This window comes from Phascolarctos cinereus, unplaced genomic scaffold, assembly GCF_003287225.1.
Source record: "Phascolarctos cinereus isolate Bilbo 61053 unplaced genomic scaffold, phaCin_HiC Scaffold_726;HRSCAF=1367, whole genome shotgun sequence".
NCBI classification, from domain to species: Eukaryota; Metazoa; Chordata; class Mammalia; order Diprotodontia; family Phascolarctidae; genus Phascolarctos; species Phascolarctos cinereus.
Window position 1 is genome coordinate 9,035,352 of NW_027556098.1, and position 24,255 is coordinate 9,059,606.

The following is a 24,255-nucleotide window of genomic DNA, read 5'->3' on the forward strand; positions in this document are numbered from 1 at the left end:
CAAATTTCTAAGTATCTTGTGTATTTTGTAATTATTTTGATGGAATTTATTTTTATCTCCTGCTGGGTCTTGTTACTAATGTAGAGAAGTGATGATGACGTTTGTGGGTTTATTTTATATTCTGCTATTTTGCTGAATTTAGCTATTATTTTGAATATTTTTTTATTGACTATCAGGATTCTGTAAGTAAACTAACATGTTGTCTCCAGATCGACACTGTTCTAGCTCTTTGTGTATACTTATTTCCTTGATTTTTTTTATTCCTGCTATAGTGAGTACTTCTAGAACCATATCATGTAAAAATAATGACAATAAATAAGCTAGCCCTTGATTGTACTTTTCCATTGCATATAATACTAGTTACTGTTTATACACATATATCATATTACTTTTCTTGTTTTTTAAAATGATTGAGTATTTTATCAAAGTTTTTCCTGAATCTGTTAATATAATTGTCATTTAATTATTTTATAATTAATAAGATTTACTGTATTTATAGGAAATATATATTACCTTCTTTAGGCAAATGGGAAATGGTTGAACAAGTTGTGACACATAAACATTCTGTTTCTGAACTAGAATTAAGTTTTCTACTGTTCTATTAATCTTTCTTCCCCTTCTCCTTCTTTCTCCTCCTCCTCCTCCTTTCTCCTCCTCCTCCTCCTCCTCATCATCATCATTGTTCTTGTTCTTCTCTCTGTCTCTATCTTTTTAAATTTTCCAACGCAAGATAAGCAGTCCCTAATCACCTTATGAATGGATCAACCATGACTAAGCTAGATAAATATGCACTTAGGTGTTGGTAAGAGGTATATTATTGATAAATACTTTGCTCTCATATTCACACAATCATAAGTAATTTTTTTTCTGTTCCTATCTATATGTCCCCTGCCTTTACTAGGGGGTGATGGGGTGGGGAGAACTCCATCTGGCCAAACTGTATCACGAGGAAAAACCTTTTATTTATACTTTCTCTAATTTAGATGAGAGCCAAAACAAAATTTTGAAGGAAGGGCTGTCAGCCAAAATCAATGTGAAAAGCTTAGCTTCAACTCAGACACTAATTATTTATGTGACTTAAGGCTTGCATGACTTAAGATAAGTCATTTCCCATCTTAGGACCTCAATTTCTTAATTTGTAAAATGAGGGGTTTTGTACTAGATGATATCTAAGGGCCGTTTCAGCTCTGACATTATCTAGGTAGTTAATTTAGTTCTCATTATGACTTTATTGATAGAATACTGGCATATTAATAGTATTTGAGATTTTCTCTCATCATAACTTCACATATTCATATATAAAGCTACGCTGATTTCTAGGTGGTACCAAACCTGGAAACATCTTATTGATATAGCACCAGATTTGGAAAATTAGTACATTCTATGACTGCATTCAGGGCTCAGCAATGACACATCCATAATTCAGTGGATCTGTCTGTCACATGCCCAATTCTGTGAGCAAATCAACTGGATTCACCAGGATTCTCTCCACAACATTACAATTCAAGATTTCTATTTGAAAAAATACATTTTCACTTTCCTCAAGGAAAATGAGAATCAGACATGCTGTGAAATTTAGCAAATAAATCATACTATTCGACTTGCCCCAAAAGGTCACTGTTGTATGCAAGGGGAAAAAAACCATACAAGCTAACATCTAAATGACAAAATTCTCCTGAAAAGTATGGGTATTGAGAAGGGACAAATACATAAAATGGAATAAAATATAGTACTGAGAAGTATTTATGTATTACTTGCAGCAAAAATGTCATAGTTCAAATGACTAAATTTGAATCAAAGATAATTGTAGTTTTTCATTTCATATAAATATTGTCCTGCCCTTTATATAAGTTATAGCTTACACACATGAATCAATCTTTTGGGAACAGATCATGTGTTGTCAGATCAATCACTTTTTTTTGTCTGTCTGAACCAACCGGTCCTTAATGGGACCCAATATGTTTTTTTTCCTTAGCAGCATGGCCTGTCCAATAGAGCTAATATGTTTGAATAACTTCTGAGGGTAACAGTCCTGTATTTTATTCTCTTTTTGGGGGTGCTGCAAAGCCACCGGACTATTAAAGATTATTGTAATTTGGTATCCATGTGAGGAGATTAATCAGGTGCATACAAGAAATTTGTGGCCTCAGGTACCCCAAGATAACCAGGAAGACACAAGAAAGAAATCACTTCTACATTTAAACAAAAAAAAAATCAATTGCAATCAATTTCTATAGATTAAATGAAAGCCCACAATTCCTCTAAAACATATGATGTGAATATTTTTTATTTTCAATTATTCTTCAAAACCATGAACTATATCCTTAAATGTAGAAGGCATGGAAACCTGAAATCAACATTTAGGAACAATAGTTTTTCATGGATCTGTGGTAAGTAATAACAAACCAGAGAAACCTGCTTTTACGTGATTTATAACAATGTTTAATTGCTGTTCTCTCCCAAATTCTCCCCTCCTTTGTTATCAGTTGTAATACCAACACTAATAATAGCCTTTTTTGTATATAGTGCTTCATTACTGCAAAGTGTTTTCACATATATCATGTCACCTAATCCTTATAAGAATACTGTAATAGGGAAGAAAAAGATCATTATCCCATTTCACAGAGGTGGAAATTAAGTCTTAGGGAGATTCCTTCTGAGGTCACACAGCTATCAAGTGGACCTAGACCTGGAATCCAAAGCTATAAGTAAGGTGACACAACCAGAACTTTGTTTCAGGACACTGAAATTTGGAGGGTGAAACAAATTTAACACATATACTCCCTTAGCAATGTACATACCCCCATTGAAATTAATTTGCCCTCCCACTCAAATGAATGCCTCTATTACTTCTCGTATTTTATTTTTATGTCATGAATTACAAAGTTGACTTGGGGGTGCATTTCCTCCTGCTTGCTCTGAGCATGTTTGATCCTGCTTACTCCAGCTGTTAAAATAGTCATTTAAGACTCTGCTTGAACCCAAGTCTTCTAACCGCCATCCAATGTTCTTTCTATTATACCAGTTTAGTTGGACAACTTACAATGCATTACAGAGCTGTCTTCGGCTACTAAACAGGTAGGAAGGAAGGAAGGAAGGAAGGAAGGAAGGAAGGGAGGGAGAGAGGGAAGAAGGAAGGAAGGAAATAGAAAAAGAGGTAAGAAAACAACAACGTCTTCACAAATTAAACCACAACCTTCAAGATCACAGACTGTTAAAGTTGTAAGAGACCTTAGAAACCGTCTAGTACAGGATTCTCACCCTTTTGTTGTGTCATGGCACAGAATACTCTTTTGCAGCCTGATAAATCCTAAAGATCTTTTGTGTAAATTTTATGAATTAAAATACATTTATTAATTGCCAAGCACTTTAATAAGTACTGGAGAAATAAACACGAAAGCAAGGGCAGTTTCTGCCTTCAAGGAGTCTATTTTTTTTTGGTGAGGTAATCGCGGTTAAGTGACTTGCCCAGGGTCACACAGCTAGTAAGTGTCATGTGTCTGAGGTCATATTTGAACTCAGGTCCTCCTGACTTCAGGGCTGGAGCACTATCCACTGCACCACCTAACTGACCCTGTTTCTTTTTTTAATGTAATATTTTATTTCCCCCCAATTATATGTAAAAACAAATTTTAACATTCTTTTTAAAAAAAATTTTGAGTTCCAAATACTCTCTCTTTTTCCTTTCCCTTTCTCCTCATTAAGAAGGGAAGCAATTTTATACAGGTTATACATGTGCAGTCATGCAAAATATATTTCCATGTTGGTCATGTTGTGAAAATAGTAATGTTTTTAAATGCATAAAATAAAATGCAAAGAATTACAAAGAAAACAAATTATGTTGAAAATGAAAATACTAAAAGAAAAGTTCAGACCCTAGATTAAGAACCTCTAATCTCACCAAAATCTCTCATCTTACACATTAGCAACCCAAGGGATGAAGTGACTTTTCTAAGGTTACAAAGGCAGTAAAATTGCAAGCTGGATTTAAATTCAGATTTTCAGTTTCAAATCCAGCATTCTTCTGATTACATCACACTCTATCAATTACATGGCAATCTATTTGCAGTTTGAACTTTCCTGTTTTTAGAAGCACAAAAAAACCTTCACTGTTCTTAAACCATTTTCAAGTTATTTAAGTAAAAGTGAAACCCAAGCACTCCTTTGTTATTAAAACATGTAGCCAGGACAATTCAAGTAATTTATTGTTATTATACAGAAAGTAAATATCCTTGACGATATCATATGTTATCCTTCAGAAAAGTCTTAAAGTGATAAGTGGAAATCATTTCCTATACTAGTTTCTTTTAAAAAATACACACAAAATAAATAGAAAGGTTTTGGAGAGGGAGGAGAATCTGTTAGACCATTATTTCATCTTCATAAAAGCAGGGTTACTCAGTCATGAAGTAGTACATTTGAGACACTGGATTAGGTATAGCAACCAAGACCTGATGCACTGATCCTGGCTCCCTGACAAAAGGAAACTGAGAACCTCTATTCATCACTGTAACTCAGGAACCTGGTTTTATATACTTTTCTGTGCTTCATCATTTAAGTTTTCCTATTTTTGTCTGATCTATTCAGTTCAGTTTTGCTTCCCTTGGGATCCTGCTCTGTGTAACTCAGTCTATTTGTAGTTTCTTCCTTTGCTTTTTTTCCTTTGATTTGACATTTTGGGGGTTCCAGGTACCTACGTTTAATGTTGGTCATTTCTACCCTATTCTGGCATTCTCCTAGAATGCTACTTTGGCCAAGACTACTGGCTGTTAAGCTCTTTACATCCCACCACTGCCTCTCAGACAATTTCATTTTCCTAACAGAGAGGGACTTAACCAATCAGTGCTTATTCAGAAGATCGAAAAAATCCATATGTCATATTATAGATTTATTAGCTGATTTTTGGAGACAAAACAAAACAGAAGATCTGTTTAGTGACTTTATATAATGCCTTTCATTTGTATACTGCCTTGTGATGTTCAAAGATGTGAAGGGTGGGGAGGGAAGAAAAAAGGGTGGAAATTACATGATAACTTTATTATATATTTTAAATTTTTTAATTAAATGTGAAAAAAACAGATGTGATCTGACAGATTTTTCTCACCATGGAGAAGGGAAACCCAGGTTGTCCAGCATAGAGGGATCAAACTTATGGTTATGGACTCTCTGTTGCCCAAATAAGATTAAAATGCAATTGGTAAATGTTTCAAAAAATGCAATACAACACAGATAATGTTAATCTGTAGTTTTCTAAATCATTATGTGACTCAAAGAGATCTGTTTCTATTTGAGTTGACATCACTGCCCTTCCAATTTCTACTTATGGTGGAGAAACTTTGAGGTTGCAAAAGACTACTGGATGTGACTTCCGTCCTCTTCCAATAAGTTACAGGGAAATGAATTAATGAGAAGCCAAGACAATACCTTGCTTTTCTGTCACTTATGTATCATGTACTGTAACAGTCCTAGGCATTCCTATAAATGAAGAGAGACAAGATTATCTACATATAAGGCTTAAAGATGACCAACAATCGAATGGAGATAGCCTTTTAAATGGAAATTTTAATCTCTTGACAGCTTTATAATCACTTATAACCCAGTATCTATCCAGTTTATACCTCATTCTGTGTATGCATTTTGGAAGGGTATTCTAGCAGCTTTGCAGGCATAGTACTTCATAAATCAGTGTTCTTTCCCTCTTGTTTCTTTGTCATTTTTCATTTCTTTTCCTACTATAAAATTTTAATTTGCAGTCACAATGTTTAAACAGTTAAATTATCCCCAGACTTCCACCATTTAAAATTTAATTAAATTCAGTAAGAACTTCAAATATTTTATAAAATGGGAGAATCTCACTTAAAATGTTATGTAAGCCTCAGGCAAAACTTTCTGAATTGGTATTGGAATTCTCATACCACCACTTTAAGCTCTGTCGATGCGTGGGGTTTTTTTTTTGGTTAAATATTTATTTATTTAATTTTAGTTTTTGATATTCACCTGTACAGGATTTTGAGTTTTAAATTTTTTCCCCCTCCTTTTTCCCCTCTCCAAGATAGTGTGCAATCTGATATAGGCTATACATATACAATCATATTAAACATATTTCCATATTAGTTATATTGTAAAGAAGAATTAGAACCAAAGGGGAAAACCATGAGAAAGAAACTCCATAGTCCTTTCTCTGGATGTGGATAGCATTTTCCGTCATAAGTTATTGGAATTATCTTAGATCATTGCATTGCCGAGAAGAGCGAAGTCTATCAAAGTTAATCATCGCACAATGTGGATGTTACTGTGTACAATGTTTTCACTTCATTCAGCATCAGTTCATGTAACTCTTTCCAGGTTTTTCTAAAGTCTTCCTGCTCATAATTTCTTATGATCAATGGAACAATAGTATTCCATTACATTCATATACCACAACTTTTTCAGCCATTCCCCAATTTGAAGGGCATTCCCTCAACTTCCAATTCTTGGCCACCACAGAAAGAGCTGCAATTGACTATCTGTTAACCAGGATTGAGGATAGTGGTTTAACACTTCCTTTGTACTGGATTAAATGATCATTATACTTTCCTCTAAATCCAATATTTGTTAAGATAAAATATTATAATTGTCTTTTTATTATTGATTTTATTGTTAGTAAATTTCATGTTCAATACCTCAAATGTTTAACCCTAGGAGATTGAGATATTTAGTGTTTAAAGATATGAGTAACTACTACTGAGAAATTTTGGCATTATTTCTTTTTTATTTATTTTAAAATCTATTTCTTTATTGGATAAAACAAGCGTTTCCATAATATAGTATAATAAAAAGATTACAAATGAAACTGCAAATCTGTTATGTACAATTTGTTATTCCTTTTAAATATATAATAAAGTTAGGAATTCCTCTCCCCTTTTTTTTTCTTCCCTCACTTATCCACTCCCTAGAGATGGCATTGTTTCTTAAATTAATGACATCTGATGAATTGTGGTTTGATTGATTGATAAGTATGTTGAAATATTAATAATTTATATTATATTATATATATATATTAGAAATATTAGCAATTTATAAAGAAATATCCAAACATACCCTAGAATTTAGGAATATGAGATTAAATAGCATAACAAGTCAAGTAACAGGATGAGGGGTGCCCTACAGATGAGGTTAATGACCACTGTAATTCTGTTACATTTGGGGTGGGGCATCCTAGTCACATTATTATTTCTGAATTAATTATAGAGAATTTATATTAAAGCTGCTGAATTCTTTCTCAGTTGCTGCCCTAATTATCAGAGAAATATTAACCAACTACATTTCTGTAGCACATAGGATGACAGAATTGGTACCCAAAAAGATGGGCTAGAATAATGAGTAGAGACTAACACTCAACCCAATGCCATGAGCATCAATTAAGCACTTACAATGTGTATAGTACTGTGCTAGGTGCTGGTGATACCAAATCAAAATGAAAACCAACTGATCCTGCATTCAAGAAGTTTCAATGCTATTAGGGCATATAAAATGGGAAAAGATTAATGTGTGTGTGTGTGTGTGTGTGTGATAAATTTAGAGAACACCAATCACAGGGGAATCAGCAGTTTTCTCATGGGACAAGGTACCTTAGCCAAAACTAGAAGAAAGTCAAGGATCAAAAAAGGAGAATGTGATGAAGGCACAGGGGATAAGTACATTTTTGATAGTGTCCCTCTTGAATTACAGGTTGATTTGAGACACTGTGAACTGGGACCTGGGGTGCTTAGTGGGCACTAGTAGGACATTGAGTGATGGTGAATTTTGGCATGGAAAGGGGAGAAAAAGGAGGAAACAATAAGGTATAGAGGGCAGCTAGTTGGCACAATGGGTAAAGCACCAATCAGATCCTGGAGTCAGGAGGACCTGAGTTCAAATCCAGCCTCAGACACTTATTTGCTGGGTGACCCTGGGCAAGCCACTTAACCCTGTTTGCCTCAGTTTCCTCATCTGTAAAATGAGCTGGAAAAGGAAATGGCAAACCACTCTAGCATCTGCCAAGAAAACCCCTAATGGAGTCATGAAGAGTTGGACATGACTAAAAAAAATCTGGTGAGGTAACCCTTAAGGGAGAGCATAATAGATGTCTTCAAATGTTTATCATGTGAAATGGAATAGACTTATACAGTGCTGCTTTTAAGGGCAGAAACAGGACCAATGAATGGCTATTAAAGGGAAGCAGATTTCAACTCTGTCTTATAGGATAGAACTTCATAATAAATGAAACTGACTAACGTTGAAATGTGTTGCCTGGAAAAGTGAACTTCCCATCTTTGGAGGTATTTATACAGAAATTAGATGATTGCCTATCAGAGATGTTGTAAAAAGAATCATAAATTTAGAGCTGAGAGTTCATTAATCATTGTCGCTGCCCAGTTGAGTTCAACTCTTTGTGATTAGGATTTTCCTGGCAAAGATACTGGAATGGTCTACTATTTCCTTCTCCAGCTCATTTTACAGATGAGAAAACTGAGAAGATAGGGTTAAGTGACTTGCCCAGGGTCACACAGCTAGTAAGGTCTGAGGCTGGATTTGAACTTAGATCCTCCTGACTCCAGGCCGTCTGTTCTATTCACTGTGGTGCCTAGCTGCCTTATTATAAAATAACAGACTATTAAAGCAAGAATGGATTTTATATGTCACTTAGTCCACTCCCTTTTCATATTAGCATGAAAATCTTTTATCAGACTAGTTAGCCATGATACACAGTTAAGACAAATAATGAAGATGTCCATCTTTGGATTATACAATATGGGTCATTACCGCCTGGGACTCTGAGTTCCCAGAGGGCAGCATCAGGACACCGAGTGTTGGAGCATTTGGGCATGGGAAGGAGAGAAAGGAGGAAAACAAACAAACATTGAGGTAGAGAGGTATGGAAGAAAAACTGCCTATTTCAAAATTTTGCCTAGGGCCAGTGCTGCTTTAATTCTTTTCTGGAAAAAATAAAAGGAGAATAATGATAATATCTACCAATCTAACCCAAGGGTGTTAAGTAAATTAATTAATGCTAATAAACATCTCTGAGGTCCTTCGGAGGAGGAAAAAGAAAAGGTCCGCTTTCAGGTACAACATGGAGGTTGATTTGTATTTATTGCTACATTTATTAAATTGCGGCCACAGTCATGGCCTTTGGGAGCCTTTATGAATAATCAGTAGAATGTTAATTATACTCTCATCCCATTCAATTCACCCTGAAAAAATCAGACTGAGTAGATATGTCTTGCACTACAAAATGAATGTTAAGAGAATGGCCAAAGCTGAAAATATAGGGGAGAGCCAAAGAAAAAGGCTCTCCTTTGAAATTTCCATCAGTTCCATATTGTTTGAACCCATAAAACCAATGCCTAGAGTCCCAGGCCTGATCTCAGCTTCATGCATCTTCTTTTAGAGTGACTGGGGTTCCAACTACACTTTTGACTTAAAAATTCTTGTTAAACTACATGTTTAACAATATTCAAATGTTATAGTCTCTGAACAATTCACATTCAAAATATGTAACCATATCACTATAGGCTAATTTCTAAAATTTTTCCAAAAATCACGCACATTTCTCTGCCTTAGTCTCCTCATTTCTCCTGAAATCCTTGTATCATTGCAGCAGTACGTTACAGTCAAGACCCAAAGGATTCCTCATTTGGTGTGTGAAGTTTCTTCTTAGAAGAGAAAGTGCAGTTTCCTCTACTGATTCCATTGTTAATAAGGGGTTAATAAGTTCTGTTGTGGTGAGAGAGGCTCAGCCTAGCTGAGGAATATGGGATCAACATCATTCTTAGCTGTTCCTGGCCCTTCCAATTGGCCTTTTAGCCCTTGCTTCCAGGTCAATTCTAATCATCTGTCTCCAGATACTACTTCATTGATTAATATAATTTTAACTCTATGTAATAAGCTCTAATTCTCTATTAGAGGCCTAGAAATCAGTTTCCAGTCACTTTCTGAAACTCCTGTTTTACCAGGAGTTTTAGAAGTATCCACATTTTCAGATAGCTTACAAAAATATAACCCACAACTCAAGGCATTTTGTCTTTCTCCTTTTGCCTAGTCTGTACTTCATATATTCCCATAGTGTCTATATCATCCTGTCTATATGCTGTTTTCAATATCACTATCTTTTAATTTATGAAGCATTCTTTTAACTACCCCCATGTGACTCTAGGTGCATTGCTAGGTACCCACATTCTAAGGATGCAACATCCGTTCTGCTCAGTTAAGCTTTCATATTTGCATGGATGCAGTGACATAATGGATATTAGTATTCGATCTCTAAATTATGCAAAAATTATCTCAGAGAAATTATCTCTGCCTGTCTCCCATGCCTGGAATACTCTCTCTCCTCAGCTCTGCCTATTGGCTTCCTAGATTCCTTAAGTCCCAACTAAAATTCCATCTTCTACTTGTAGCCTTCCCTACCTTCTCTTAATTCTAGTGCTTTCCCTCTATTTATTATTTCCTAATTATCCTTTGTATCCTTTTAGCTTGCTTTGTATATATCTATTTGCCTATTTACTGCTACGTTAGAATGAGATCTTTGAGGGCAGTGACTAACTTTTGCCTCTTTTTGATATTTCCAGCACTGAACATCATTGCCTAGCAATGATGGTGTTTAATCAATGTTTACTGATTGATTGATTGGTCTGACCTGAAAAGAGAAAACATATGGAAAATCATCTATCATATCAGAGTCTGAAAATAAAAGGAAAAATAATACTTTTCCCCCTAGTGGATAGATGTGATACTAAAGCATACAGGAAAATTCCCTGGTGGAGAATCTCTCTAGTTCATCTCTAAAAATGCATATGGTATCTAGATGTATCTCAGACAAAGCCTGTATAGTGTAATACTCCACCAAGGGCTAGCCCTTTGCTTTTACACTCCACTGGTTGCGAACTGATTTCACCAGGTGCCTACCACTCCCCAGGTTCAAAAGTGCTGTGTGAGATAAGGACCCTTTGGTTAGGTTCATACTCCTAAAATTGTAGATGAGCCCCCTATGAATGTACATACCTTTAATAATCAGTCAGTAGATACCATTATCAAAAAAGCAAATGGCATTTACTATGATGACAAGGTGAGCACAGTAGCTGTAAAACATTCTCCCCAGAAGCTTGGAAGAAACTTTATACATAAATGAAGAATACACAGGTAGTGTGCTGCACGCTCAGTGTGTGTGACTGAGGCAGCTTATACTTTTGGTATTGCAAGACCCTGCTATCCTTTCTCATTCCATGAGAAATGTACTGAGAATTGTGTCTCTGCTGTCAGGATCTCTGAGCTGGATTTCCTGGGTCTGCTCCTCTCCCCAGCTAAACTCTTGACTTTCAGGGATAATTCTCTCTTAAATCCCTACTTGCCTGTCTTCTCTGCTGCAAAGGCTCTCCACTGACGCTCCTGTTTCTTAGCCTGGCAAGCTGCCCTTCTAATTCCATCAAGGAAGAGTTTCTTCACATCTCATAAAGGAGTAACAAAGTGAAAGCCCTTTTTGTACTTTTGTTAACACATTAACACCTCATGGTCTCTGTTACTTGCCTGTCCTATGATTTCATTGACTGGAGTTGGGGGAATGTGAGTGGAATCAGTTGATGAGGGGCATCTTGACCAATTTCTCCCTACTAAAATCACCCCCAAACTAGTTAAATATGTTCTACCCTTAGCAAATAAAACGGGATGCTTTTGAAAGCACGTTTGTCCACAGTCTCAAATCTGAATAGTTCTATTTACTGACTTGGAGAGCCTCAGATATTGTCCTTTTAAATACTTTCCCCAGTGACTTGTACTAAAGAGTTTCAGCAAAGTCTGTTTGACAGTTATTATACAATTCAGAAATTATTATTCTTTCATGAATAGGCCCGGATCTGTGACAGGTTATAGGATTATACTAACCACCAAATACAGGGTGTCCCAAAAGTTTTAGTGCATTTTGAAGTTTCAACAGCTTAAGCCTTCACTAAGACTTTTGGGGTACCCTGTATGGTATTACCAATGATAGAGTCACATACAACAGCCAAATATATACACCACATGCAGAAAAACTGTTACATGCATTTGCCACAACGGAATATGAAAAACACTGTACATGAGAAGATATTAAAAAAACACATATTAGGGGCAGCTAGGTGGTGCAGTGGATAGAGCACCAGCCCTGGAGTCAGGAGGACCTGAGTTCAAATCCGGCCTCAGACACTTACTCTCTGTGTGACCCTAGACAAGTCACTTAACCCCAATTGCTCCACCAAAAAAACAGAAAAACAGAAGCACATATTAGTATAATTCAGCAGATCACATATCAACATGTATATCATCACTATAGTGACATTAATGGGGAATATGGCTTTGATGCCAAGAATGTGTGGCATTGTGAAACATGTAAGCCCACCAATGAGTTTTGTCTGGCTACATAAGTAACCACCTTCCTCATTTCTCCTGAGTTATCAAGAGTAGTTCTATTCAGTGGTCCGATAGTCTAGTCATGCTCTCCTGGGCTTATGGAATAAGCACATCCCTGCTACCATGTTGTTCCAATTCTGACCTTGTGGATGCCTCAGATTGGCTGTGACAGTCTCCTATGGGTAACCTCTCTTCTCCAGGAACTTCTGCACCTAGAGTATTGGAAGGGGCAAGAATTGACTTTGGGTTTTACCTTTCCCACTATCTGCATAAAGGTTTCTCTGTGATTGGAATGCATTTTATTAACGTTCTTAACTTGTTGGCAGTGACCAATAAAAACATTAGAAAGTATGGGATAAAGCCTTTGGCACCATTCCTGTATGCATGGATTAGAAATGTTACATGTTAGTCATGCTTAGAGTCCTGCTTTGGCCTCAGAGGTCCTATCATATTTAGTAGGATAGAAGTAAAATGGTCAGACATAGCGGCATAATGGCGTAATGAGGTTTTAGACTTTTTGATTTCTGCCCATGCCAAAAATCGCCTAAATTAGTTTGTCCTCCTTTTACAGATAAGGAAACTGAGGCCGCAAATTAAGTGGCATGCCCAACATCATGTAAAGCCACTTCCTGAACCAAGTGTTTTGGCTTCAGTTCCCAATTTCTTTAAGATTTTCATTGAGATCTAACATGCTAAGGTTCCATGGATTCCAAATGAATGCAGTGTCCATTGCCAATATACATCCAGCTAACAGTTCTTCTTATTGATTTAAAATGGTGACCAGAGAGGAGACAGAGAAGGATCTTAGATGAAACAAAGTACCGAAAAGCAGATTCCCCTATTTGTCAAGGATGATTGCATCCCATGGCAACAGAACATGTTATTAGCTGTGGAAGAGGCTCTGAACATTGTGACTAAGGCTACAATTCATTCCTTAAGTTGCCCATTAAATTGTAATGCCAGCTCTCCTGTTTAAAAGCTCCTGTAGAGTTTCCTTTCTGTTTTATCATTCAAACACCCTTTCCAGTCTCAGTCTCTGCCCAGAACACCCAAAGTGATCTGAAAGCAGAATTTTCTTTCTAGTGATCTGAAAGCAGAATTTTCTTTCCAGACAGTAAGGGCAGATTAAGCAAAAGAAATTCAGATGAAAAGGGAAAATGTTTGTTTTCACCAATGGAAGGACGAAGTTATTGCCAACAGTGAAGAAATAGACTTTGCCCATTACTTACTAAAGCAGAAAAAAAATGGGTTAATATCAGTTATTAATCCTGGGTTCTTATGCTAGCTGTATGACCCTCAGCAAATCACTTAACCTTTCAGTGCCTATGGAAACTTCTAAAGCTCTAAGGTGGAAGAATTGTTGCTGATCAGCCTTGATGGTGCAAGCTCCCTGAACCAGTGAAAACCCAAGTCTGGACCAGTGGTGACCTTCACTACCATCACCATTGTACAGAAAGAAAACTGAAGTTAATACAGTGGCTTACCAAACTTGAAGAAGTGGCAGAGCCACTGATCGATCCACCCCAGGTTTTCTGACACCAAAGCCAATAAACATTCCAAAATGGCATAGACCATGATACATCAAGACTTACTACATCAGTGCAGGTATTCACACCATCAACACAACCAATCAAGTGTTAATAAATATCTACTATATGCTGGCCCCTGGGGAAACAAATACAAAATTTAAACAGTACCTGCCTTCTTCAAAGTTCTCATAATCCATTGGGAAAACAGGACGTACGTATGCAAGTGGATATAAAATATAGACAAACTAACTATGGAGTTATTTTGGGAGGAAGGCATTAGTTTTGGGGTTTCCAGAAAAGTCTCAAGTAGATGGATCTTGAACCTCACTTAAAAGTGAGCTAGGTATTCTAGGTCCAGGTCAGGTGAGGAGGAAATGCATTATAGACATGGAGATAGTCTATACAAAAGCATTGACAGGAAATGAAACATACTGTGTGGAAGACAGCAAGTGGTCCAGGGTGGATAACCCATCCTGTGTGAGAAGGGGAGTAATATCTAATGTTAGGAAAAGTAGGTGGGAGCCAGATAGCTGAAGGACTTTAAATGCCAACAGAGAGTTTCTATTTGATTCTAATGGTAATAAAGAGTTGCTGCAAGTTCTTAAGAAGGGTAGTGACATGGCAAGCTTTATGAATATTACTTTGTAAGCTATTAGTGAAGAGGGAGAAGAGAAGGCGGAGGAAAAAAAGAGGGGGAGGGAAACAGGGAGGGAAGGAGAGAGAGGGGGATGGAAAGAGGGCAAGAAAGAGAGGAAGGATGTATAGAAAGGGAGGGAAGTTAAGTGAGAGAGAAGGAAGTGAAGAGAGAGGAAGGGATAGAGAGAGAAAGAGAGAAGAGGGAGTGAGAGGGAGAAAGAGAGGGAAAAGACAGAAAGGGAGGGAGAAAGGGAAGGGAAGAAGGGAGGAAGAGGGAGAGGGGGAAGGAGAAAGAAAGGGAGAAGACGAGGGAGAGGAAGAGAGAGACTAGAAGACCAATTAGGTCACTGAAATAGTCTAGGGGAGAACTGATGAGAGCCTAAATTGGTGTCATTTCTAGGGGAATGGAAAGAAGTGGATATTGTTCATCTACCATTGCTCATTTTTACTCTGTAAGTGGCTTACTTCCTTTTCCGAACAGAAATGTGCTCCAAGCTACTTATCATCATGCACCATCTCATTGCCCACTGGGTCATCCACAGCTCTGACTCCTTAGAGACTCTGGGATTCTAAGATTTACTACCAAACAGCAGCAGGGGTTGGACTAAATGGAACTTCTCCAATGATACAACCTTTGAAATATCAGGAGTTCACAGTCAGGCATTAAAGTAGGGTTTTTCCATGATAATATGATTTGAAAATTATTTTTTTAAATACTGAAGTACTATTACAAGGATTCTAAAGTGCTGTTTTTAGAAAAGTTTAAAACATTAAAGAGTTATTCATTTAGGCTCCAAACATAATTCTGATAATTCACTTTTTATAGCACTTTACATATGTTCTATACATCAATATGTAATAGGGATCTTGCACATGCCCAGGCCACCCAAGATGGTGTCACCCATAAAGAAGATGCTGGTGACCTGTTTCTGGGAGAATTGTGAGAATTAGAGTAGGGTGGGCATTCTCTATTAGATTACCATGTTATTGGGAGGAGCCATTTTCCATTGGCGGCATACCTAAAACTTTCAATGTCTTTAGAGGATCTTAGTCAACATTTACTAGCTGTGTGACCCTGGGAAGTTACTTAACCCTGTTTACCTCAGTTTCCTCATCTGTAAAATGATCTGGAGAAGGAAACAACAAACCAGTCAGGTATTTTGTTCCAACAAAACCCCAAATGAGGTCACAAAGAGCAGGACACAACTGAAACAACTGAACAACAACAAAAAGTCAGCACCAACAAGAACTTTGTTGAATCTAGGTGACTAAAGCCACGTGGCTATAAGAGACTGAGATTTAGGCCTTTTTGCTCATTCTGTTTCCTCTACAAGGTACAGGGAGTAATCTTCATTCTGGCCAGAAACTTGAGCCATGAGGATTAGGAAATCCCGAATTAAGAATGAGTGTTGCCCAGCAGTAATAATACCCTGAGAAGCAAGGGTCCTGGGACTCCAGCCCAACAGAAACTGGCAGCAATATCAGCTTTGCACTTGAAATTGGTGGGACTGTATGTAGAATGTAGAAACTGAGCTAAACTGCAAGCCTAATCCTCCTCTTTCTTCTTCCTCCCCAAGAGACCAAGGTGGTAAAGCGCAGATCGTTTCCCTGAGGTGTTGAGGGAAATACTTGTGTATTTGCCTTTGAAATAAATATTCCTTTGTAAAAGATTTTCAGTGTTAAGTGATTGAAGTACTAGCCAAAGGGCCATTAAAATGGAGGAACACGGCCTCAAACTGATTGAAGAGAAAAAAATATAATCTCAAAATGTTCAGTGCATGAAATCTGAGATATGGGGGAGAGTTGGGGTGCTGGGGCAAGGATGGGAAATGTAATAGCCCTGGCCTTGAGTGGGACTAGAGCAACTATATTACAAATAAAATATAACTTATTTAAGGCCCCAAATTCATTCATTCTTTCTTTCTTTGTATCTTTCTTTCATTCATTCTTTCTTTCTTTCTCTTTCTTCCTTCCTTCCTTCCTTCCTTCTTTCTTTCTTTGTTTTTCTTTCTTTCTTTCTTTCTTTCTTCTTCCTTCTTCCTTCCTTCCTTCTTTCCTTTCTTTCTTTCTTTCTTTCTTTCTTTCTATCTATCTTTCTTTCTTTCTTTCTTTCTTCTTCCTTCTTCCTTCCTTCCTTCTTCCTTTCTTTCTTTCTTTCTTTCTTCCTTTCTTTCTTTCTTCCTTTCTTTCTTTCTTCCTTCCTTTCTTTCTTCTTCTTTCTTTCTTTCTTTCTTTCTTTCTTTCTTCTTTCTTTCTTCTTTCTTTCTTTCTCTCTTTCTTTCTTTCTTTCTTTCTTTCTTTCTCTTTTTTCCCCCAGTGCCTAGCGCAGTGTTCCTGGCAGAAAATTGGAGCTGAATAAATGCTTGTTGATTGGGTGCTAATTATGCTATTTGTTCTTCACATCAAGCTCATGGGGTAGACAATATCATTATCTCCACATTATATCTGAGGAAACTGAGACTCAAGAAGTTCAGGTGATTTGCTAAGGGTCTCACAACTATCTAGTATCTGAAGCAGAATTTGAACCCAGTCTTCCTGACACCAATTATAATACACTACGTCACATAGTTTTCTAATAGTTCTTGATCTGTTGTAATCTATTCTATCTCAGTGAGAATATATAGACGTGTCTTTGGCAGTGTGACTGAACAAAAGACAAGGAGATGGTGAAGCTATGAATCAGTCATCACATCCAGACCATGTGAGAACTGGGGAGACCTCTCCCAAAGCTCACAGAAAGAGTTGGTGTACTACATGTGTCCTTTGTTGTTGTTCAGTCATTTCAGTTGTGTCCAACTCTTCATGACTTGGCAGACACCGTAGTAGCTTGCCATTTCTTTCTCTGATAAAGAACTGAGGCAAATAGGGTTAAGTGACTTGTCCAGGGTCATGCAGCTAATAAGTATCTGAGGTCAGATTTGAACTCAGGAAGATGAATCTCCCTGATTCCAAGCCCAGTGTTCTATCCACTGCTCCACCTAGCCACTCAGGCTTATCCTTGAGGCTCTTTAAAATAGTGGAAGAAAGTATTCAGAGCAGAGGGAAATCTCAGGACAAAACCTCTCACTCCAAATAAAATCAGAACATGAGGGGTATGAGGCTCCCAAGGATGAAATTCTTTTTTTTTTAAGGCAATTGGGGTTAAGTGACTTGCCCAGGGTCACACAGCTAGTAAGTGTCAAGCATTTGGTCTGAGGCCGAATTTGAACTCAGGTCCTCCTGACTTCAGGGCTGGTGCTCTATCCACTGCACTACCTAGCTGCCCCTCAAGGATGAAATTCTGGTCCCACAGTCACAGTTGATTCCAATGAGGAGGAAGAAAAGGAAGAGGTACCTAAAAAGCTAATGTTTCTACACAGATATTTCATAAACCAATCCTGACCACTCAACTGAAACTGTTCCTTCCAAGATGGCCAATGACTTTTTAACTGTCAACCCAGTAGCTTTTTTATCACCCCCGGGCCTTCTGCCATAGAGAGAACCGGCTACTGTTGTCTTTTTTCGAGGATCTCCTATTTTGATATACTCTCCTCCTTCAGAGTCCATGTTACTTCCTCCTCCTTGTTCTCTTCCTCTTGCTCCCTTCCTTCTTCATCAAGATTTAGTGATTACAGATCAGCATGGAGTGCATGGGGTATTCCAGGAGGACTACCACCTCTGGCGTGAGTGTTTGCTGAGTCCTTTTCAGGGCTGCTCATCTACCTTTCACTCAGCTCTGGCTCTAAGAAGCTGTAGCATGCACAGCAGTCACACCCTGATAAAACCATCTCAGCAGATGGTCTAACCCAGGTGGAGGGTAATGGACAGGCCTCAAACCCGCTGGTGACTTAGGGGAGTATCTATCCTGAGCATGTGAAGACTTCCCCTGGGGAATGGGCCAATGAGAATGATTTATTCCAATGGTAATGAAGACAGATGAAGCTTGGTTAGACACTGAAGATGCCAAGGTCATCCAATGCATCTTGAGCCATTGCCAGTCCATCTTGACTTTTGTCCTGCTGCTGGACTTCAGTGACTCTTGGAAGAGTGAGGCAGAACACTGGCCCTGGATTCAGGAGGACCTGAGTTCAAATCTGAACTCAAACACTTGACACTTACTAGCTGTGTGACTCTGGGCAAGTCACTTAACCCCAACTGCCTCATGCAAAAAAAAAAAAAAGAGTGAGGCTGATGACTGTGCAACTCTGCCTCATTTAAATCCAATCGTCATGGGACCTCTTCAAAAACAAAGGACAAACAACTGATTACAAATCCTCTTCTATCATCCTAGTGGTAAGCGTCCTTCAAAGTTCTGTCTTTAGTCTACTTTTTTTTCCTCTTTATATAATCTATCCCTCAATCTCATATAAATGTAAATGAATCCTAAATCTATATATCCAGTCCCCATTTTCTCCTAACCTTCAGGTTTTCTATGTTATTTTCCCCTTCTTCAATCTACTCTTTACTCATCCAACAAACTCATGTTTATCATGCACAGGTCTGATCATATGTCACTTTCATGCTCAAAACCCATCAGTGGTTGCCTATTGCCTCTAGGATAAAATGTAGAATCCTTATTTTGGCATTAGCTCTCCACAATCAGACTCCACCAAATATTTCTGTTTTTCTCCCATATTCCTTATCTTTGTATACTTTGTGTTTCAGTCAAAACAGATTTCCACATATTTCCTAATGTCATTGTCTACTTTTCTACTCAAATGATTCCAATGTACTCCCTCACCTCTGCCTGTTGAAATTCTTCAGGGTCTAGCTCTTCCATAGAACTTTCTCTGCTGTCTCCAGCTAAAAACTGATGTCTCTCTCTTCAATTTTTTCTAATGCTTTCTGTGATTTGCTTCAATTACAATCTAATTATTATAATATAATTGTCTCTATCACTTCTATTACCTTGCAAGTTTTTTGAAGGCAAGGATTCTTTTTTTTTTTTCCTTTTTGTATTTGCCAGGGTCTGGAATCCTACCTTACATAGCATAGGCTCTTACTGTAGAGAAGGAAATGGAAAACCACTACAGTATCTTTGCCAAGAAAACTCCAAATGAGGTCATGAAAAGCCAGACTTGGCTGAAAATGACTGAATATCAGTAAGGCATTTAATAAATGTTTCTTGAGGTGATAAGCTCATAGAGGAGACCCAGCCAGAGGCTTCCTCATCTTATTTTCAAATTCCTTTCCTCCATCCTATTTAATTCCTCTGGGTCTGACACTTGGGCAGATGTTTTTATCATTTAGGGGTCTATCCTAAATCAAACATTTAGTGACATCATAGTACCTTCCTCACCCCCAAATAGCAATCAATGATTACCAATCATTATGGACATGCTCCCACTACCTCCCAAATTTCTCTCTATTTTTTCCCTTTAGGCAGGTTTGAGAGTTCTACCTGGATAAGTACTTTGAGATCATTCCCACTAAGAGTTTCTCTTCTTTTGCATCATTTGGGATATGATAGAGTGGCTTCCTGTTGAGATGTGGGTTGGACCAGATGACTACAGAGATCTCATCTAATTCTAAAAGTTTGTATTCGATGTGATTCTTTCCTTTTCTTATAGGTCATTTAAAAGAAAGAAAAGTAAAAACATAATTCAAAATGGCAGCATAAGATATATGATAGAAAAATAGAATCGAGCAATAGATTTTAATATTAACTGAAACTAGTTTTTCTATACTTTTTCACTTTTTAAAGAATAAATAATTTTGTTATATATTTCTTACACTGAAACATCTTCAAGGAAGGAGTTTTCATATAACATAAATTAAACTTTTTTTATGTTTCAAATGGCATCTCACTTTATCTTCTCACTATTCTCTAACATGTCTGTGCTACTCTTAAACATAGTGTACCTTTGCACATACTTAATAAAAGTTTGTTGAATTGAACAGAATTAAATGGAAACATCTCATTCTAAACCTTTGTTCAAAGCACTTCGCCTACCTGGAAATGCTTTCCCTTCTTCTCAGTGTAACCCAAAGTCCTTCAGGGCTTAACTCAATTTCCTTCTAACTTTGTGATGCCTTCCCTAACAAGTTCAGTTTCCCTTGTCTGAATTCCAATAAGTTGTACTGTCTACACCATTCAATTTGGTGCTTAATCATCCACTGCCTTAGGTGGTGATTTGGTTTCAAATACTGTCTTTACTATTCACTATCCATGTAACTTTGGGCATATCACTTACCCTTTCTGACCCTCAGCTTTATCATCTGTAAAAATAGAGGGTTAGATTAGATCAGAGCTTCCTAACCTGGGGTTGATCAACTTTTTGACATTTTGATAATTATTTCAACATACTTGATTTCCTTTTTAGTATGTGAATTTAATTAATTCATTTTAAAACATTCTGAAAAAGGATCCATTAGATATACCAGAATGCCAGATGGATTCATTATAGAAAATCAGTTAAGAATCCCTGGACTAGATAAACTAAGGACTCTTCATGCTTTAAGTCTATGACTTAGTAAAATAAACTTTTCATTTCTTTGAAAACAACTTAGATGTATCAGTTTTTTATAAATGTGCATCATTGGCTTGGATGGGATGACCAAAAGGTGATGGTTAGATCAACCCAAGTTTTGGAAAGGTTCTATAGCTTGCCCTAAATACCCTTATTCAAGAACCCCCTTTTAATGTTCTTATAAATGCTTGCTTATATGAATGTTCCACTCTGCCCTGAAACTGGAGAAAATTTTGTTATATATGAAGCAATCACAAAGGTAAATCCCATTTAACCCCTAACACCCCACTACGCTCAGCAAAAGAAATATGTGAATTCTACCTATCAGACTGGCCAAGATGACAAAACAAGAAAATGATAAATGTTGGAGAAGATGTGGGGAAATTCAAAGACTAATGCATTATTGGTGGAGTTGTGAAATGATCCAACCATTTTGGAGAGCAATTTGAAACTGTGCCCAAAGGGCTACAAAAATGTTCATACCCTTTGACCCAGCAATAGTAGTTCTAGGGCTATATCCCAAAGAGATTATACAAATGGGAAAAGGACCCACATGGACAAAAATATTCATAGCAGCTCTTTCTGTGGTGGCAAAGAATTGGAAATTGAGAGTATGCCCATCAACTGGGGAATGGATGAGCAAGTTGTGGTATATGAATGTAATGAAATACTATTGTGCTATAAGAAATGATGAACAGGCTGACTTCAGAAAAACCTGGAAAGACTTGTATGGTCTGAGGCTGAGTGAAGTGAACAGAACCAAGAGAATGTTGTACACAATGACAGCCACGTTGTGCGATGACTAATGTTGATAAACTTAACCCTTCCCAGCAATGCAAGGATCTAAGACATCTCCAGAGGCCTCGTGATGGAAAGTAGTATCCATATCCAAAGAAAGAACTATGGAATTTGAAGGCAGATAGAAGCATACTATTTGCTATTGTTTTTTCTTCTGTTGTGTTTTGTTTCCTCTTTTTGTTGGTTCCTTCTATTGGTACTAATTCTTACTTACAACATCATTAATGTGAAAATATGTACAGCATATATTAGATTGTGCACTGTCTTGGGGAGGGTGGTGGGGAGGAAGAGGGAGAAAAATTTTAAACTCAAAAGCATATGGAAGTGATTGTTGATAAATCAAAATAAATTAAGAAAAAAAGAGAAAAAAAGAAATATGTGAATTCTAAGCTGTTAACCAGCTAGGACACATCCAGTGGAGTGGAGGAAGTTGAAGAAGGAAATCTAGAGGGATGATGACAATTCCTGTGTGTGTTTGAGATAGATTAAATAGATGTCATGGGAGTTGAAGAACTGGGAGGCCTGGGTATTTTGAAGGGGGCTGGTGGAGAAGACTGAGTTAGGTACAATTTAGTGAGAAGGAGTGAGGGTGACCTGGAGGTCTGTAAATGACAGTAATCATGTTCTGGACAGAATGGAAGTAACTTTAAATGTAGCAAAGATGGTGGCTGAGGATGGGAGGAGGACCTAAAGGTGATGTTGCATTGAAAGAAGTATGCTAACCTCTCTTCCTGGATTTATGTGCTAGGAGGATGAGAAAGGATTAGCCAGCCTTGGAGAGGGTGCCAAGAAAGGTGTGATTTTGGGAGAAAATTGAGTTTAGTAAGTACCCGAAGAGAGGATGAAGAAATCTAGGATGAAGAAGAGTCTGTTAATAATAGAGTAGGGTTTCTGGAGGCATAGTAGAGAAGGAGGACAGGCAGAGGAGAATAGATGCTGTGGAAGTTTAGAGATGAGTTTACTTGGGGAAAAGGGGAGGTGAGTAGCAACAATCAGCTTGATCTGCTTTCAAAAAAGATTCCATTGTTGATCTCATGTTAATGGCTTGGATCACCAGTCCAGGAGGCATATTGGGAGGCTGTTCACCCTGTTAGAAAGAGGAATCCAGGAAAGAGGCATTCTAGCTTGGAGGTGGCAGGCCTGGGGCTGAATAAGGGAATAGACTAGTCAAATGGCTAGCATTATGCTGGGGGTTAAAATATTTCTTCCCACCTCTCCAACCCCAGAAATATCCCCCCAATATGTGGTGCCCATGCTGGTTCTGTCTCTCTATGTACATCATTAAGTGAAGTACATGTAAAGCTTTTTCTTGTTTGGTATATTCCAGAAGGAGCTCAACCTCATAAGGGATGCTTCAAGGTTATTTAGGCCTTAGCTACAAGCCAGAAGACCACCCCCAGAAGTAAGCCCATGTCCAATTGAAAAATTAATACACCTTCAGGTGAAGTTGAGGAAATGGGAGATAAGATTCCACCTTGTCTCCTCACCAATGAAGATAAATGCTGAGGAGACCAAAGTGGAGAAAGATAAGTAGGGAACAAAGAAAATGTTGTGGAACTAAAAGGACTGGGGGTCACAATCTGGCAAACATGGAGGGGGCACAAAAGTACCAGCCATCTGAGTCACATGTCTTTGTGGTCACTGCCAAATAAAAATAAAACTAGGTACACAAATGTGCACATTGTGTTATTCCTGTGCTAAGGAGAGACCTCATGGAAGGCAGAGAGAGCAGTTCCTTATAGCCAGAGTGACTGGTTGCCCCGCTCACCTTGGGGCAATCTCTATAGTGTTTGCTGTTACCCAAATACTGTTATCTAGATTCTCCTCCCCCTAAAAATGGTAACCAGGCGATGGGAGGAGAGAATGGGGATTCCTCACAGCAAATCCCCCTACTGGGAGAAAAACAAAAACAAAACTAAACTGAAACAAGGCATGGTACATACTGCGAGAGACAGTACCAGTGGAGTGGTAAGACCCTTGGAAGTAGAAAAGAATTAACTTATATTTTTTTATTTGGGAAAACATATTTAAGTTAATTCTGGGCTTTTTTTTCAAAGAAACTTTATTTTGTTTCTCTTCTTCAGAATAAAAGATATGCTAGAAATGCATAAATCCTAAAAAAAAAAAGGTAAAAATATTTCATAACTAGATGAGGAAAAGCAAATAAACAAAAAAAGGAGTGTCTACAATTAATGCTATACCTGGAGAGTATAAACAATGCAAAAAATCAACAAACCTAGAAGGGGATCACCAAGCAAATATTGTTTGTGTAACATTCTCTTGATTTTGTTGGGGGACTATATGACTGAAGGGAGCCACACCAACAGGTTAGCCCCTCTATCCTGAGGGGGCAATCCAAAGCCAGTTGAGAGAGCAAGAGTGCTCTAGTTCCACTTTTAGGTCTATTTCCAAAGATGATTAGGGAAAAAGGAAAAGAA